Genomic DNA, 17,886 nt, shown 5'->3' with positions numbered 1-17,886 from the left:
TGATACAATAGGAGGCATAATTAGTGGGAAAGCAGATGAGAGATTGGCAGGGCCACGGAAGGCAGGATAAGCACTTCATGCCGAAATGCCTCCAGAGACTTTTCCTGTCTCCCGTTAACAAAAGGGTGACTCATGCTGAGGCGGAGATGGAGGAATTATTTGAGCACGGATGATTTCCGCTCCCTTGGAAACTTGAGTTGGGGAGAGACACACACAGACACACACACACACACACACACACAGAGGGATCTACTTCTGACAGGCACTGATTCCAGAGGAATTTAAATACTCCAAGTGAGAGAGAGAGATTTAAGAAAAATTAGCAGGGTGTGCCAAACTGGCATGATATATACATTTGTTGTTTTTATTTATCTAATTTGGATGCAGTACAACTGACTCTTCGTGGTATATAATTGTATACTTTTGCATAAATGCCTATGGTTGTGTAATCACCAGTACTAAGACATGGAACGGTTCTCTCGCACCAAAACATTCCCTCGTGGTACCCCTTTGTCCTCAACCCCTTGTCCCACCCAACACTGGCAACGCTGACCCCTTCTCCAGCCCTAGGGTCCCTACCTTTCCCACAATGTCACATAAATAGAATCATACAGCATGGAGCCTTTGGGGTTTGGTTTCTTTCACTCGGCATAAGGGCTGTGAGAACTAGGCACTCCGTTGTGTCAATAGCTCCATTCTGTTTTGTTGCTGAGTCGCATTCCAAGGATGGATGGAGCATAGTTTAGCCATTCACTAAAGGACATCTGGGTGATTCTTAGCTTGTGGCAACTATGAATAAAGCTGCTACAAACAATCCCGTCTAAGTTTTTGTGTCAACATATGTTTTCATTTCTTGGACCAATACCTAGAAGTGGGATTGCCGGTAAGGGTAGTCTTGACTTGATAAGACACGGGAAAACTCTTCTCCAAAGCTTGTACCATTCTGCTTTCTCATCTGCAGTGGGTGAGAGTTCCGCTTGTTCTACATCCTCGCCAGTGTTTAGTATTTTCACTTTCAAAAAATTGTGGCCACTTGCATTTTCCTAATGACAAATGAAGCTCAGCCTTTTTCCATGTGCTCATTTGCCATCCACATACCTTCTTGGGTGATGTTTCTGTTCTAACCTTTTGCCCTTTTTTAAAAATGGGATGTTTATTTGTGATAATGCTGAACTTAGGGAATTCTTTCTATATTCTGAATACCAGTGTTCTGTCAGAAGTCTGATTTTCAAGTATTTTCTCCCAGTCTATGGCTTGTCTTTTCTTTCTCTTATGAGTATCTTTCACTTTTAAAATTTTTGTTTTGCTTTTTAGGGCCTGCACCCATGGCATGTGGAAGTTCCCAGGCTAGGGATCGAACTGGAGCTATAGCTGCCGGCCTATGTCGCAGCCACAGCAACGCCAGATGTGAGCTGCATCTGCAACCTACACCATAGCTCACGGCAACCGGATCCTTAACCCACTGAGCGAGGCCAGAGATGGAACCTGCAAACCCATGGTTCCTAGTCGGATTCATTTTCGCTGCGCCAAGACGGGAACTCCAAGAGTATCTTTCAAAGAGCAGAAGTTTTTCATTTTGGTAATGTCTACTTTATCGACTTTCTTTTATGGATCATGATTCATGTGCTATCTAAGAAATCCTTGGGTCAGAAAGTTTTCCTCCTATGTTTTCCTAGAAGTTTATCACTTTATTTTTACATTTTTATCTGTACACATAATCCATTTTGAATTAATTTTGTTATAAGTTGTGACGCTGGATCAAGGTTTATCTTTCTGCAAACAGATGTCCAACTGTCCCAGGACCATTGATTGAAAAGACTATCTTTTCTCCATTGACTTATTTCTGCAAACTTGATGAAAATCAATTGACTTATGTGAGTACATCTGAGTGTGTTTCTATGCTCTGTTTTATCTCACTGTTCCATGCTTCCATCCTTTCACCAACCAATGCCACACTGTCTTAATGTGGCTTCATAGTTAAGTCTTGAAATGATAGAGTGAGTCCACTGACTTGGTTCTTTTTCAAAACTGTCTTGGCCAATCCAGTCCACTTGCTTTCTATTTAAATTTTAGATTCAGTTTATCAGTATCTACCCCCTCAAAAACATGCTGGGACTTTGATTAGGACTGCATTGGATCTATAGAGCAGATGGAGAACTGACATCTAAACAATGAGTTTTCCCATCCCTGACCATGACATCTCTTCCCATGTATTTAGATCTTCTTCGATTTCTTCAGTGCATTATAGCTTTCAGCATACAGATCTTATATGCGCTTTGTTCGACTTACAGTTAAGCATTTCACTTTTTTTGTTGCTCTAGTCAATAGCCCTGTTTCTAAATTTTGAATTCCAATTTTTTAATGTTAATACAATCAATTATTGTGTATTTGCCTTGTATACTGTGACCTTGCTAAACTAACTTAGCTATCAGTTCCAGGAGCTTTTTTTGAGTGGATTCTTTGGAATCTTCTATATAAAATGATGTCTTCTAGCCACAGTCATCAAAACAATGTGGTACTGGTATCAAAACAGACAGACAGACCAATGGAACAGAATAGAGAACCCGGAAATAAACCCTGACACCTATGGTCAATTAATCTTTGACAAGGGAGGCAAGAACATAAAATGGGAAAAAGACAGTCTTTTCAGCAAGCATTGCTGGGAAACCTGGACAGCCACCTGTAAAGCAATGAAACTGGAACACACCCTCACACCATGCACAAAAATAAACTCAAAATGGCTGAAAGACTTAAATATACGACAGGACACCATCAAACTCCTAGAAGAAAACATAGGCAAAACACTCTCTGATGTCAACATCATGAATATTTTCTCAGGTCAGTCTCCCAAAGCAATAGAAATTAGAGCAAAAATAAACCCATGGGACCTCATCAAACTGAAAAGCTTTTGCACGGCAAAGGAAACCCAAAAGAAAACAAAAAGACAACTTTCAGAATGGGAGAAAATAGTTTCAAATGATGCAACCGACAAGGGCTTAATCTCTAGAATATATAAGCAACTTATACAACCCAACAGCAAAAAAGCCAATCAATCAATGCAAAAATGGGCAAAAGAGCTGAATAGACTGTTCTCCAAGGAAGACATACAGATGGCCAGCAAACACATGAGAAAATGCTCAACATCATTGATTTTAAGAGAAATGCAAATCAAAACTACCATGAGATACCACCTCACACCAGTCAGAATGGCCATCATTAATAAATCCACAAATAACAAGTGCTGGAGGGGCTGTGGAGAAAAGGGAACCCTCCTGCACTCTTGGTGGGAATATAAACTGGTACAGCCACTACGGAGAACAGTTTGGAGATACCTTAGAAAGCTATACATAGAACTTCCATATGACCCCGCAATCCCACTCTTGGGCATCTATCCGGACAAAACTCTACTTAAAAGAGACACATGCACCCACATGTTCATGGCAGCACCATTCACAATAGCCAGGACATGGAAACAACCCAAATGTCCATCCACAGATGATTGGATTCGGAAGATGTGGTGTATATATACACAATGGAATACTACTCGGCCATAAAAAAGAATGACATCATGCCATTTGCAGCAACATGGATGGAACGAGAGACTCTCATCCTGAGTGAAATGAGTCAGAAGGACAAAGACAAATACCATATGATATCACTTATAACTGGAATCTAATATCTAGCACAAATGAACATCTCCTCAGAAAAGAAAATCATGGACTTGGAGAAAAGACTTGTGGCTGCCTGATGGGAGAGGGAGGGAGTGGGAGGGATCGGGAGCTTGGGCTTATCAGACACAACTGAGAATAGATTTACAAGGAGATCCTGCTGAGTAGCATTGAGAACTGTGTCTAGATACTCATGTTGCAACAGAACAAAGGGTGGGGGAAAAATGTATATATGTAAGAATAACTTGATCCCCATGCTGAACAGCAGGAAGAAAAAAAATTTTTAAATAAATAAATAAAATGATGTCTTCTACAAATAGAAACAAATTTATTTCTTTCTGAACAATTTGGAAGCATTTTATATATGCATTTTAAGGTCATTCCCATGACTGGTTAAAAAATTTTCCCTGCCAAAAGTCAAGCTTTGCAGCTCCTAAGATGTTGCCTATCTCTCATATCACACACTAATAACTAGAATTGGAAACCACTGAGTTATAGCAGTCAGAATAGGTTAGGTTTTGCTGTAGTAACAAATAGCTCTGATACCTCAACCACAAATATCTCTTACAACAAAAAAGTTATAAAATCTTGCTGATCGTATACACCCATTATTGACTGACAGGAGGACTTTGCCCTTCATGGCCTCTCAGGGACCCGAGCAGATAGACCTGTGTTCATGTTACCCGTGACTATGCCAGAGCAAAGAATCCCAGAAAAATTTTCACAGCAGATTCATGAGTCAGCCCAGAAGTGACTCATACGTTCTGCTCACAAATCATTGAGCAGAACAAGTCATATGACCCCAGTCCACCAGAAGGGGCCAGGAAATGCCATTCCACCACATGCCTGGACGTACAGAGCCAGAACTACTTGGTGAAGATCACTAATGACCCATCAAGGCATACACACATGCATACACAGATACACAAACCTGAGGGGAAATAAGACATGAAAATCATTCTAATACAAGCTAGAAAGTGCTATGTTCCTTTACTCAAGTATAGAGAAAGTAAACGTGTAATTAAGAGAAGGTTTCTCTTGAATGTGATCAGGGGATGGTCCAGGCAGCAAGAATCTTTAAAACTAAGTTTGAGAGACATTAGAAATCAGGTGTTCAATATGTTTACATTTCATAACATAATCTTTAAGAGGAGGGGTGCTAGGAGTCCCTGCTGTAGTACAGTGGCCTGATGATCCAACTTGTCTCTGTGGAGGTGCAGGTTCAATCCCTGGCCCAACACAGTGGGTTAAGGATCTGGCGTTGCCCCAATTACTGCTCGGATCTGCTCCCTGGCCTAGGATTCTCAGAAGCAGAGTGATAACGCAAACGTTCCTTGGCTTAACTTGTTTGAGCCAACAAAGCTCTTTCTGGTCTGTCTATCCCATGTTTGATTCTCATAACACATCTGTCAGGCGTGTGGAGGGGGAGCCTAACGTGATGAGGAGACAGAGACTCAGAAAGGTGAAGAGATTTCCCACGACATTGCAGCTGGTGAGTAACTGAGGAGAAACTTGAGCTCAGAGCCCCTTCTCAGGGTTACTTCTAGGGCCTTGTTTTCCAGAAGCTGAAAGACATGCTGCCAGTGAGGTGCAAAATGATCTCATTTTATATTTGCTCTATTGATTAGCAATGTGAAGCTTCCCGTTTCAATACATTTGATTTGTTTAAAACACTCGTCGATTTAAAGAAAATCTTAAGCCATCAATGGCACAGATGGCGCGTGGATGTGGCCAAAATTGTGAAGATGGTCCTGACGGGACCGAAGCTGGGCAACCCTGCAGTGAGTGGCTGGAAAGGACAGTGAGTTCAGAATGCGCGCGCTAGGCCCGGCTCTGTCACTAAGGAGCTGTTTGACTCTGTCCTGGCTAGGACCTGTCTGAGCATCAGTCCCATCCTACATAGAAGGGGAGGGTTTGTTGCCGTCATTTCTGGAGCCTCTCTAGCTGGAAAGGTCTCAGACAGAAGCTGGGTATTGGGTCCAGAAGCCTGAAGGGCTGGGCATCCTCGGCCCCTTCTTCTGCATCAGCTTTCCTTTGCTTGAGATCAGCCGCTGGATCCAGGGCAGACTCTGCCTTGTCAGATGGGGTGGGGCAGGAAGTGGCTTCCACAGAGCCGCCCTCCAACCAGGAAGGAGCCAAGTGAAAAGGTGACTGGATTCCAGCCGGGAGGGGACCGAGGGCAGCAAGAAGAGTGGAATTCATGACAGACCAGCTCTGAAAGGGGTCGGGGTCAGCGGGAAGCTTTCTGGAAAGAGCCAGGATTCCCACGTGACTGTGTCCTAAAGGTACGTGGGGGTGGGCAGGTGGCAGGTCTCCAATCACTAAACCAGATCAGCACCCAGAACAAGAAGTTGCTGGAGGGTCACTATCAGCTCACGAAATTATGGAGAAACCCTGGGCCATTCTGAGCTGCCTTGTGACCTTAGGTAAGAACTTAGTCCCTCTGTGCCTCAGCTTCTCATGTGTGGGACAGACAGAATAACTATCTCCTACGGCTATGGTGGGGACTGAGTGAAATAACCCAGGCAAAGTCTGGCCCGTGGTAGGAATAAACGTTGCTGTGTAGGTTCCCCCGTTGAGCATCTGAGATATGGCAGCCAGGATGGTGTTCCAGCTTGGAGTGGGACAGAGTCGTGTTGAAATCTTGGCTTGGGAGTTACCGGTGTGGCACAGTGGAAATGAATCCGACTAGGAACCATGAGGTTGTGGGTTTGATCCCTGGCCTTGCTCAGTGGGTTAAGGATCCGGCGTTGCCGCGAGCTGTGGTGTTGGTCACAGATCTGGCTCATATCTGGTATGGCTGTGGCTGTGGTGTAGGTCAGCAGCTATGGCTCCAATTCGACCCCTGGCCTGGGAACCTCCATATGCCTTGGGCGTGGCCCAAAAAAAAGCACAATCTTGGCTTGGCCACTCATTCGTTCTGTAACTTTGGGCTGCAATTTCCACTGATGAGGCGGTGCTACAAACAGTCCTGCCCTCCAGAGAGGGCTGTGGTGGAGGTTGAAGGCGGGATGGCACACAGTGCTTGGCAGATGCCTGCGCCTTTGAAGAAAATCACCACTGTGATGGACGTGGGGCCGTCCACCCCAAATCCAACCTCAGGGAAAGCCTCCCTGGCCCAGGGTCTTGGGGATCTGAAGTTCTCCAAGGGCACAACCTCCTAGCTCTTGGTGCCCTGAGGACACGCTGCCAAGCACTGCAAAGGTAGTAGGTCAGGTCTAAATGCTTAGGGGTGGGCTGCCTCTTTCACCGACTGCCTTCTGCAGCATCGACCTGCAAGCAAGCCTTTCAGGTAAGAGGAGGGGCAACGCCACAGAGCCTAATTCCAAGTCCATGGCAGGGAGGGAGCTCCCCTTCTTTTTTTTTTTTTTTAAGATGGGCTGCGGAGCACGGCTTTGGGAGATCCAACTGGGTGCTTGTCAAAATCCCTCCGCTCTGTCCCCGGGCCCGGCTGCCGGCGAAGACACCAGCTCCGCGCTGACCTCATTCCCAGCCGAGCAGGCTGCCTGCGAAAGTGCAATCTTGGCAGATGTGCCCTTTCGAGAAGATTTTTCTCTTCCAGAACCTGACAGATTTTCCGCCTCACTCTTTCATGCGGGACTGTCTCCTATTACCGCCCCTCCTGCCATTCCGGCTCGGGTCATTTTTCTCTAAAGCGACAGTTTCTCAGTAGGTGGCTGCGTGCCCGAGCGGGTTAATGGGAAAGGCAGAAGGGCCACATCTTGAAGAGCTTAAAGCGAAGGGAGGACGCAAGAGGGGGCTGACCGGAAGGAACCCCACGGCAGGTAGGGCTTTGGAGCCGCAGCACTTGGCCAACAGCTGCCAGCCGCTGGGCGCGTGGCCACACGCCGTAAAGGCCACCAGACTTGGCCGCTCCCTCCCTGCGAGGTGGGGTCCATTTCCTCGGTCCTTGGCTCCCAGCTGGCCTCGTGCCTTACTTCCCAGTGGAATGCAACGGAAGCGACCCTGATTTGACTGCTGGCTTAGACCTCCAGACGCTTTGGAACGTCTGCTCTCAAGCTCCTCCAACACTACAGTGGCCCCGTGAACCAGCCGGGGCTAACGTGCTGGAGGGTGAGGGAGCAGGTGGAGGGAGGCCCAGGGCCCCCGCCTTCCCGCCGCTGACCAGCCTGTCCCCGCTGACCTGATGGCCGAAGCGGGAGGGTCTGGCCCAGCGGAAGAAGGATCCAGCTGAGCTTAGACCAGATGGGCAGCTGGAAACTCAGGAGCCATTTAAATAAGTGATGATTTACGTCATTAGGTCTTGGGGTGGTCTGTTCCGACAAAAGAGCTAAAGGCGTAGACAGCCAGCAAGGCAACAAACAAACAAAAGACCAAGATAAACAAGTCACAGCATGTCCCATAGAGGAAGCAAACAGGGTCACGTGATGGAGAATGACTATGGGCCGCACATTTGGAAAAGGCAGTGAAGGGATGACCTCTCGCAACAGGCGACAATATTGCTGAAACCCAGATGAAGGGAAGGAGTGAGAGAGGGGAACACCTGAGGGTAGAGGAAACAGCCAGCACAGCCTGGAAGGTGTGTCACCAAAGAGAGAGGACAAAGGCCAGGGTGGCTGGGCTGGGGGGGGGGAGGGAGGGAGGGAGCGTGAGCAGGGCCAGAGGTGCTCAGAGAGGTGAGTAAAGTGTCGCCAAAAGCCACTGGAGGGTTTTAAACACAAGACATCTGAGTCCCATCTCTGCAAGGTCACTGTGGCTGCTGTGTGGGTGCAGAGGATCGCTCGCGCCAAGAGCAGAAGGCTAGTGTACAATCCAGGTGAGAGAGGAAGCTGCCTGAGACTACGGAGCCATTAGTGGTGGGCCGAGGAAGGGGTCCCATTCTGGAACTGTTCTGGAGGGAAAGCATCCTCACAGCACATATGCTGGCTTGAAACCAAAGTTTGTTATGTGATCCATATGTCTAATAAAGTTTAGGTCACTGGTGTTGCTTTACTCTCCAAAGGCTTATTCCAAAAACTTTATTGTGGAGTTTTTAATAAGTGTATAATTTACCCCTATTTTATACCAGCTTTTATTGTTAATTATTAATAGGTGTAAGAGGTTTTCCCTATACTTAAAGTGGATGAAACAAAATCTAGCATCTGGTTGGATATAGGATAGAGTATTTGTTTCATAATTCTTATATTCACAATTTTGTGAAAAGGATTTTTTTTTCTTTTCTTCTTTTTTTTTTTTTTTTTTTGATTTTTAAAGCTGCACGCACAGCATAGGGAAGTTCCCAAGCTAGGGGTCAAACTGGAGCTAGAGCTCTAGGCCTATGCCACAGCCACAGCCACACAGAATCCAAGCTGCATCTGCAACCTACATCACAGCTCACAGCAACGCCAGATCCTTAACCCACTGAGCAAGGCCAGGGATCAAACCCGCATCCTTATGGATACTAGTCAGCTTCATTACTGCTGAGCCACAATGGGATCTCCAGATTTTTATTCTATTCAGAAGTCATTTTGAGTATTTTAAGCCAGAATCCTCATTATCATCTCCCAAGGTATCAACATTTGCTTATAAACCATTTACTTAAAATGTTAGTTTTCTTAGAAGTTAATTTGGAAACATTTGTTTAACAATTATTAACAAACAGTATAGCTTGGTGATTAAAGTCAGGGATTCTGGAGCCAGTCTGCAAGGTCCAAATTCTAACTGTACCATTTCTTACTCATGTGACCTTTGACTTTTTTTTTTTTTTTTTGTCTTTTTAGGGCCACACCCATGGCATATGGAGGTTCCCAGGCTAGAGGTCGAATCAGAGCTGTAGCCGCCGGCCTACACCACAGCCACAGCAATGTGGGGTCCGAGCTGCATATGCGAGCTACACCACAGCTCACGGCAACGCCAGATCCTTAACCCACTGAGCAAGGCCAGGGATCGAACCCGAAACCTTGTGATTCCTAGTTGGATTCGTTAACCACTGAGCCATGACGGGAACTCCTGACATATTTTTTTAAATAAGGTAAAAACAGTATTTCCCATATGGTGGTATTGTGATGATTAAATTACTTAATACACAGAAAGCACTTAGAACAGGACCTGGTACATAGTAGGTGCCTTTATGATGTCAGCCACTGGGCTACATGTCTTTGCTGGTGTGACTATTTGAAAGGTGCAGCAGAAAAGACAGCCCACAGAATGGGAGAAAATCTTTGCAAATGAATCAACTGACAAGGGATTCATCTCCAAAATTTATAAACACCTTTGCAGCTCCATACCAAAAAAACAAACAACCCCATCCAAAAATGGGCAGAAGATCTCAACAGACAGTTCTCCAAAGAAGATATACAGATGGCCAAAAAACACATGAAAAGATGTTCAATGTCACTCATGAGTAGAGAAATACAAATCAAAACCACGATGAGGTACCACCTTACACCAGCCAGAATGGCCATCATCAAAAAGTCCACAAACAGTAAGTGCTGCAGAGGGTGTGGAGAAAAAGGAACCCTATGACACTGTTGGTGCGATTGTCAATTGGTGCAACCACTGTGGAAAACAGTATGGAGATGCCTCTGAAAACTACACATAGAACTCCCATGTGACCCAGCAATCCCACTCCTGGGCATCTCTCCAGAGAAAGCCATGACTCGCAAAGACACATGTACTCCAGTGTTCATGGTAGCACTCTCTTCAATAGCCAAGACATGGAAACAACCTAAATGGCCATCGACAGAGGTGTGGATCAAGAAGATATAGTACATATACGCAATGGAGTATTACTCAGCCATTAAAAAGAACAAAATACCAGCATTTTTTGCAACATGGATGGACCTAGAAACTATCATGCTAAATGAAGTCAGCCAGACAACGAGCCACCAATATCAAATGCTTTCACTGACATGTAGAATCTGAAAAAAAAAAGGACAAACTCAACTTCTTTGCAGAACAGATGCTGACTTAGACATTGAAAAACTTATGGTCTCCGGAGGAGACAGTTTGGGGGGTGGGGGGATGTGCTTGGGTTGTGGGATGGAAATCCTGTGAAATTGGACTATGATGATCATTATACAACTACAGACATGATAAATTCATTTGAGTAATTAAAAAACACATATTTAATAAAGATCATAAATATTTTAGTAAAAAAAAAAAAAGGTGCAAAATAACATTTAAAAATTAACCACAAAATCAGATTTTCCCTAATTCAGCATTCCCTTCCTAATTCTCTAACTCTGTGAGGTCTGACTCTATGTTGCCCACTATGGACTGGTTTGCACACTCACTGTCCCATTGGTGAGCACCAGCCTTGAGTTCTAAACCATGGATCACACAGGTAAGAAAAACCACGTCAACAGCACACGGCTTTGTAACCATGCCAGACACGGTCACAGATTACTTGCCTACTGCTCCCAAAGAGGGGGTTAGAGAGTTATTCCTGCAGTTGCACTTAGAGAGGGAATGGGACTGAGGTCATGTTGCAGACTCATTTGGTCAAATGTTTAGTGCCTGGGCTGGCAGGACTTGACCAGCGGGGGCTCTTTGGGCATCTCTGTCTCTGTATGGTTTCTCCCTGTGGCTTCTCCAACATGGCAGCCACACAGTAGACTCCTTAGACAGTAACTCGGGATGCCAATAATGCCTGGAGAGGGATGGAGCCGGGAGAAGGAACAGAGAGAGGTGGGGGGAGAGGGCAGGTGATGGGGGGGATGCAGGGAGAGAGAGAGGGAGGGCATATGTGCAAGGCCAAAGCTGCAGTGCCTTTTATGATCCAGCCTGGGACGTCACCAATTAGTCACAACTGATATTGTAGTCTGTTAGATGAGGCTGTCAGAAAGGCCCACCCAATGTTCAAGGGAAAGCAATAGAGACTCCACCTCAGGATGGGTGAATAGGAAGGTTCTGGAAGAACATGTGGGACTGGAAATGTTACGGCCATTTGGGGAAAACATGCTCTGCCACAAAGGCCAAGCACCGGTCGAGTGAAGCCTGACTGGCGCTGGCCCAGGAGCTAACACCCACCGGAAACAAAATGGCACAGGTCCACCGAGCTGGTTTAACTCGTACGTTGACCTGAATGGCCCTACTTTTCTCAGGTTAAGAGAAAGAGTAAGGATGGGGGAAGGGGAAGGGCAAGAAGGAAATTCAAAATTTTTGAGCACCTATTATGCCCTGAATGCTTCACACAAAGCTGACTGTGGATCAACAACTACTGAGTCCGTAATTCTTCCAGAAGGCAAACTGCCTTAGATTCCGCTGGCCAGCTTTTCCGACCTATTCCAGCCTCATCTGAGAGCTGCGGTAGGTCAGCCACCAGTTGACGTCATCAACCAGTCCGCAGTCAGAGGAGGCGCATTGGTTCTCCTCCACATGCTCTCTGCTCTTAGGACAGACACGAACCCCATCAGGCAGGCACTTTTTTCGGCCATGCCTGCAGCATGTGGAAGGTCCCAGGCTGGGGATTGCACCCAAGCCACAGCAGAGACAACGCCAGGTCCTTAACGCACTAGGCCACCAGGGAACTCTTAGGCAGGCGCTTATGAAGACGCTTCTTACCTCACAATGGCTACCGTCCCATGGCGCTCAATCAAGTCCCACGACGCTCAATCAAGTCCCATGACCCGCAAAGGTAGCAAGAGTGGGTACGCGGGGACGGGGAAGAATTTGTGGCCATTTTTTGCAGCGTCCCCAGCACGAGAAGTCAATTTTTGCTCACCAAGGTCACACTAAACTCTCGCAGAAGGGGGTGCCAAGGGCCATGCCGAGACTCCCTACGCTTCGCCCGAGACCAAGCGAGGACCGGGAGCAGGCTGCCCAGAACGGCGCCCTGTGACGCAAGGACGGATGGAATCAGACAAGAGTGAGGGGAGAAACTTGGCAGCACGGAGGAGCCGAGAGGCAGAGAAAGAGTGAGAGCCGCTGCAGCACCGGGAGGTGATGTGGTTGAGAGGAGCGGCTGTGCAGCCCGACTGCAGGGCTAGCAGTCCCGGCGGGCTGCGCCGCGGCTTAACGATGTTTGACCTTGGGAAGTGATAATACACGCAAAACACTTGTTCCTGGCACACAGTCAGGGATCGCTGAGTCACCATCGTCACCATCGTCTGTGCGGAGGCTGAAGAGGGGAAGCGGTGTGACAGGGGCTTTGGATGAAATTTGCTAACATTTCACTTGCCCCCGATTCCCTTTCGACATTTCCTTGAGAAAGAACAAAAGCCTGAAGTATTCGTTTCTTTTGTGTCTGCTGGACTGTGTTGCTTCAAATGGGCTCTCAGCCAAGGCTGGATACGGGGAAGCTGGCTTTACACTGGGGTTACTCACAGGACATGATGTTCCGACTGAATCCTCACAGCCACTCTGCCAGAGAGGTGGTATTCTTCCTTTACACGTGAGAAAAACAGAAGCCCAGGAAAGCCAGGCGACTGGCCCTAGGTTACTTAGAACGTGCCACATCTAGGATTCGAGACCGGATCTGTCCGAGTTCAAGTTCCATGCCCTTCCTTCTTTCCTTTCTTAACTAGGACATTTCTTTCCCTTTACTGGATTTCTTTTATTTCAAAGACAACATGGGCTCATCGCAATCCACAGATGTGTGAAGTTACTATTTTTACCCCCAATCCCTCCCTCCTCAGTATCACCACCATGACCAGGGGCCGTGCCTGCCCCAGCTCCATCTTGCTAGAGTAACCAATGCTCTCAACACGGTGTGTATATTTCTACACATTTCTCCATATTCCTATAAACATATGGACACATGCACACAGGGGGTTAACTGTTATTAATTTTTACAAAATTGGATCATACTACAAATTATTCGGCAAATTGCTTCTCTTAATACAACACAGACATCTTTCTAAGGCAATTAATATAGATATAATTAACTCTTTGTAGTAACTGTATAATCTACACACTGTGAATAGAACAAATCATTTATGCAACCATTTCTCTGTTGACTTGTGTTCTGGCTACTTCAGAACTTGTGTTCGGTCTTCCCCTACAGCTAAGACACAAACACCTCTTTATAAACCTACTTATATACCAATGATTGTGTATCTATAGGAGTATTCTGAAATGTAGGACTTCTGGGTCCCAAATGCTGCAGTTACCTATTACAGTGCAACAACCCATCCCAAAATTTAGTGGCTTAAAAAAATAACAATAATTTTTTTTTTTTTGTCTTTTTGCCATTTCTTGGGCCGCTCTTGCGACATATGGAGGTTCCCAGGCTAGGGGTCTCATCGGAGCTTAGCCGCCAGCCTACACCAGAACCACAGCAACGCGGGATCCAAGTCGCGTCTGCAACCTACACCACAGCTCATGGAAACGCCGGATCCTTAACCCACTGAGCAAGGCCAGGGATCGAACCCGCAACCTCATGGTTCCTAGTCAGATTCATTAACCACTGTGCCACGACGGGAATTTCAACAATAATTGCTTTTTGACCTCACATTATCTTCAATTTAGGAAGGAGTCATAAGGGATGGGTTACCTCTATTCTCAGTGGTATCCGTTGAGTCACCTAAACTGGGGGTTAGAAGATCCACTTTCAATATGGCTCATTCACATGGTTAGCAATCTATTGTCAGCTGTCAATTAGGAACGCAGTCAGGACTATGGGTCAGGGACCTTGACTCCTCTGCCCTTGGGCCATCCCACATGCTTCTTGGGCTTCCTCACAGCATGGTGGCTAGGTAATAAGCAACACGAGTGTCTCAAAAGAACCAGGCAGAAATTGCATGATCTTTTTATGACCTAACCTCAGAAGCCATGCAGTATTACTTTTACCACGTTCTATGTGCCCTGCCCATTCAGAACCAAGGGGAGGGGAATTAGACTCCACCTTCTGGTGGGGGAGGGCAAAGTCATAGAAAAACATGTCTTGGAAGATATTGCTGCAGCCATCTTTGGAAACTATAGCCCTGCCAAAGATCACCTTGCTAATAATCAACAGAACTAAGATTCAAACCTAGGTCTGTTTTTCATCCCATAATGTGATGTTGTATTTTAGTGGCATGTGGGTGGAACTATCTTCTGAGGGTTGAATTTGGGATATGCAAACCAAGTCAAGCAAAGATGGAACACAAGGACCAACTGAGCACTAAACCTTATGGAAATAATCTATCAGGATTTTTCAACGATTTCAAAAGCCCCTTCTGCAGTGAAATGCTTTTCTGCCCAAAGTATAACAAGGTTAAGGACAAAGTGGCTAGGGATCCACAGGGACTGCCTAATGGCTTGGCAACCACGCCTCGTCCAGAAGATGTCAGTCTGGTACTGCTGCTCCCATTCATCATTTACCAGCCACCCAGAAGGGAATTACCCTTCAACCTCAATAGATTCATACTATCAACAGCAAAAAAAGGAAAACAACTCAGTTCTACTTTTTGTTCTATGCTTTTCTTTTTTTTACATTTTTGTTTTGACTGAATACACAACACACACACATATACACATCATTACCCATTCATCTGTTGATGTACACTTAGGTTGCTTCCATATCTTGGCAATTATAAATAATGCTGCTATGAACATTAGGGGTACATGTTTCTTTTCGAAGTAGTGTTTTCTGTTTTTCTGCATATATACCCAGGAATGGAACTGCTGGGTTATATGGCAGTTCTATTTTTAGTGGGTTTTTTTTTGGGGGGGTGAAACCATGGCATATGGAAGTTGCCAGGCCAGGGACTGAATCTGAGCTAGAGCTGTGCCCCTGTGCCACGGCTGCTGCAACAATGGATCCTTAACCCACTGCCCTGGGCTAGGGTCAAATTGTGCCTTTTCAGTGACCCAAGCCACAGCAGTTGGATCCTTAACCCACTGCACCACAGCAAGAACTCCCTATTTTTCGCTTTTTGCGAAATCTCCATATTGTTTTCCACAGTAGCTGTACCAATTTAGACGCCCACCAACAGTGTACAAGTGTCCCCCTTTCTCCACATCCTCACCCGTATTTGTTATTTGTGTTCTTTTTGATGACAGCCATTCTTATAGGTGTAAGATGCTACGTCATTGTGGTTTTGATTTGTATTTCCCTGATGATTAGTGATGTTGAACATCTTTTCATGTACCTGTTAGCCATTTGCATTTCCTTCTTGGAAAACTGTCTATTCAAGTCTTCTGTCCATTTTTCAATCAGTTGTGTTTTTTTGATGTTGAGTTGTATGAGTTGTTTATAGATGTTGGGAATTAATCCCTTATCAGGCATATCATTTGCAAATATTTTCTCCCATTCAGTGGAGGGTTTTTAAAATGCATTTGAAATTAGGAGATTAGCAACTTAAAACAAACCCATATATATACAGACTAGTATACCAAAACCTTAAGGTAACCACAAACCAAAAATCTGTAATAGCTACAAACAAACAAGAAAGAAATAGGAATCCAAATGTAACACTAAAGATGGTCATCAAATCACAAGAGAACAAAAGAAGAACAAAGGGAAAAAAAACCACCTATAAGAACAAATCCAAAACAATCAACAAAACGGCCATAAGAACATACATACAGGGAGTTCCCATTGTGGCTCAGCGGAAGCAAACCCCACTAGTATCCATGAGGATGCGGGTTTAATCCCTGATCTTGCCCAGTGGGTTAAGGATCTTGCGTTGCCATGAGCTGTGGTGTAAGTTACAGACACAGCTCAGATCCTGCATTGCTGTGGCTGTGATGTAGGCTGGTAGCAGCAGCTCTGATTCACCCCCTAGCCTGGGAACTTCCATATGCCACAGGTGCATCCCTAAAAAAAATAAAAATAAAAAAAATAACAAAGAACATACATATAATTACCTTAAATGTAAACTGATTAAAGGAGCTATCCAAGAGACATAGAGTGGCTGAATGGATACAAAACCAAGACCTGTATATATGATATCTTCAAGAAACTCACTTCGAATTTAGAGACACATACAGAATGAAAGTGAGAGGATGGAAAAAGGTATTCCATGCATACAGAAATCAAAAAAAAAGCTGCAGCAGCAATACTTATATCTGACAAAATAGACTTTAAAATGAAGACTGTTAAAAGTGACAAAGAAGGACACGATATAATGATCAAGGGATCAACCTAACAAGATCTAACAATTGTAAATATATATGCACCCATCACAGGAGCACCTAAATATAAAAGGCAAATTTTAACAGACATAAAAGGAGAAAGTAACAAAATAATAATGGGGGACTTTAACACCCCACTTATATCATTGGAGAGATCACCCAGACAGAAAATCAGTAACAAAACACAAGCTATAAATGACACAATAGGCCAGATGGACTTAATTGATACTTATAGAGCACTCTATCTGAACAAAACACAATATGCATTATTTTCAAGGGTACATGGAACATTCTCCAGGATACATCACTTGCTGGGCCACAAAGCAAGCCTAAGTAAACTTAAAGTTGAAATCACATCAAGCATCTTTTCTGACCACAACTCTATAAGATTAGAAAGCAACCACAAGAAAAAACTGCAAAAACAGAACCACATGGAGACTAAACAGTACAATACTAAACAACCAATGGATCACTGAGGAAATCAAAAGGGAATTAAAAACATACATAGAGACAAATGAAAACAAAAACACAATGATCCAAAACCTATGGGACGCAGCAAAAGCAGTTCTAAGAGGGAAGTTTGTAACAATCAAGCTTACCTCAAGAAACAAGAAAAATCCAACAACCTAACCTTACACCTAAAGCAACTAGAGAAACAAAGCAAATAAAAACTGAGGTTAGTAAAAGGAAAGAAATCAGAAACATCAGAGCAGAAATACATAAAATAGAGACTAAGAACACAATAGAAAAGATAAACTAAAAGCTTATTCTTTGAAAACAAAACAACAAAAAAAAAGATAAACCTTTATCCAGACCCATCAAGAAACAAAGGGAGAGGGCTCAAATCAGTAAAATTAGAAATGAGAAAGAAGTTACAACCCACACCACAGAAATACAAAAGATCGTAAGAGACTACTATAAGCAACTATACGTTAATAAAAGGGACAAAATTACTAAAAAGTACAATCTCCCAAAACTGAACCAGGAAGAAATAGAAAATATGAAGAGACCAATTACAAGTACTGGGATTGAATCTGTCATTTAAAAAAAAAAAACCTCTCCATCAACAAAAGTCCAGATCCAGATGATTTCACAGATAAATTCTAAAAAAAAAAAAAAAAAAAAAAAAAATTAGAGAAGAGTTAACACCTATCCTTCTGAAACTATTCCAAAAACTTGCAGAGGAAGTGATACCTCTAACACTCATTCTGAGGCCAGC

At 44.5% G+C, this 17,886-nt stretch overlaps 1 protein-coding gene across 1 annotated transcript in view; it reads right to left on the bottom strand.

The window, feature by feature from the left end:
* NHS (NHS actin remodeling regulator) overlaps window positions 1-12,825 on the bottom strand; it is a 490,359-nt gene extending 477,534 nt beyond the window's left edge. The window contains exon 1 of the mRNA XM_085008588.1: window positions 12,174-12,825. The gene's annotated coding sequence lies outside the window, so the exon portion shown is untranslated. The remainder of the gene's footprint in view (window positions 1-12,173) is intronic.
* Between the last annotated feature and the right edge of the window lie 5,061 nt (window positions 12,826-17,886).

Source organism: Sus scrofa, chromosome X, assembly GCF_054392235.1.
Source record: "Sus scrofa isolate SSC_HxYL_T2T_F1_AM1 chromosome X, Sscrofa_HxYL_maternal_Yorkshire_Landrace_v2.0, whole genome shotgun sequence".
NCBI lineage: Eukaryota > Metazoa > Chordata > Mammalia > Artiodactyla > Suidae > Sus > Sus scrofa.
Note: the sequence above shows the minus strand (reverse complement) of the source record. Positions and strands in the feature narration are given on the sequence as shown.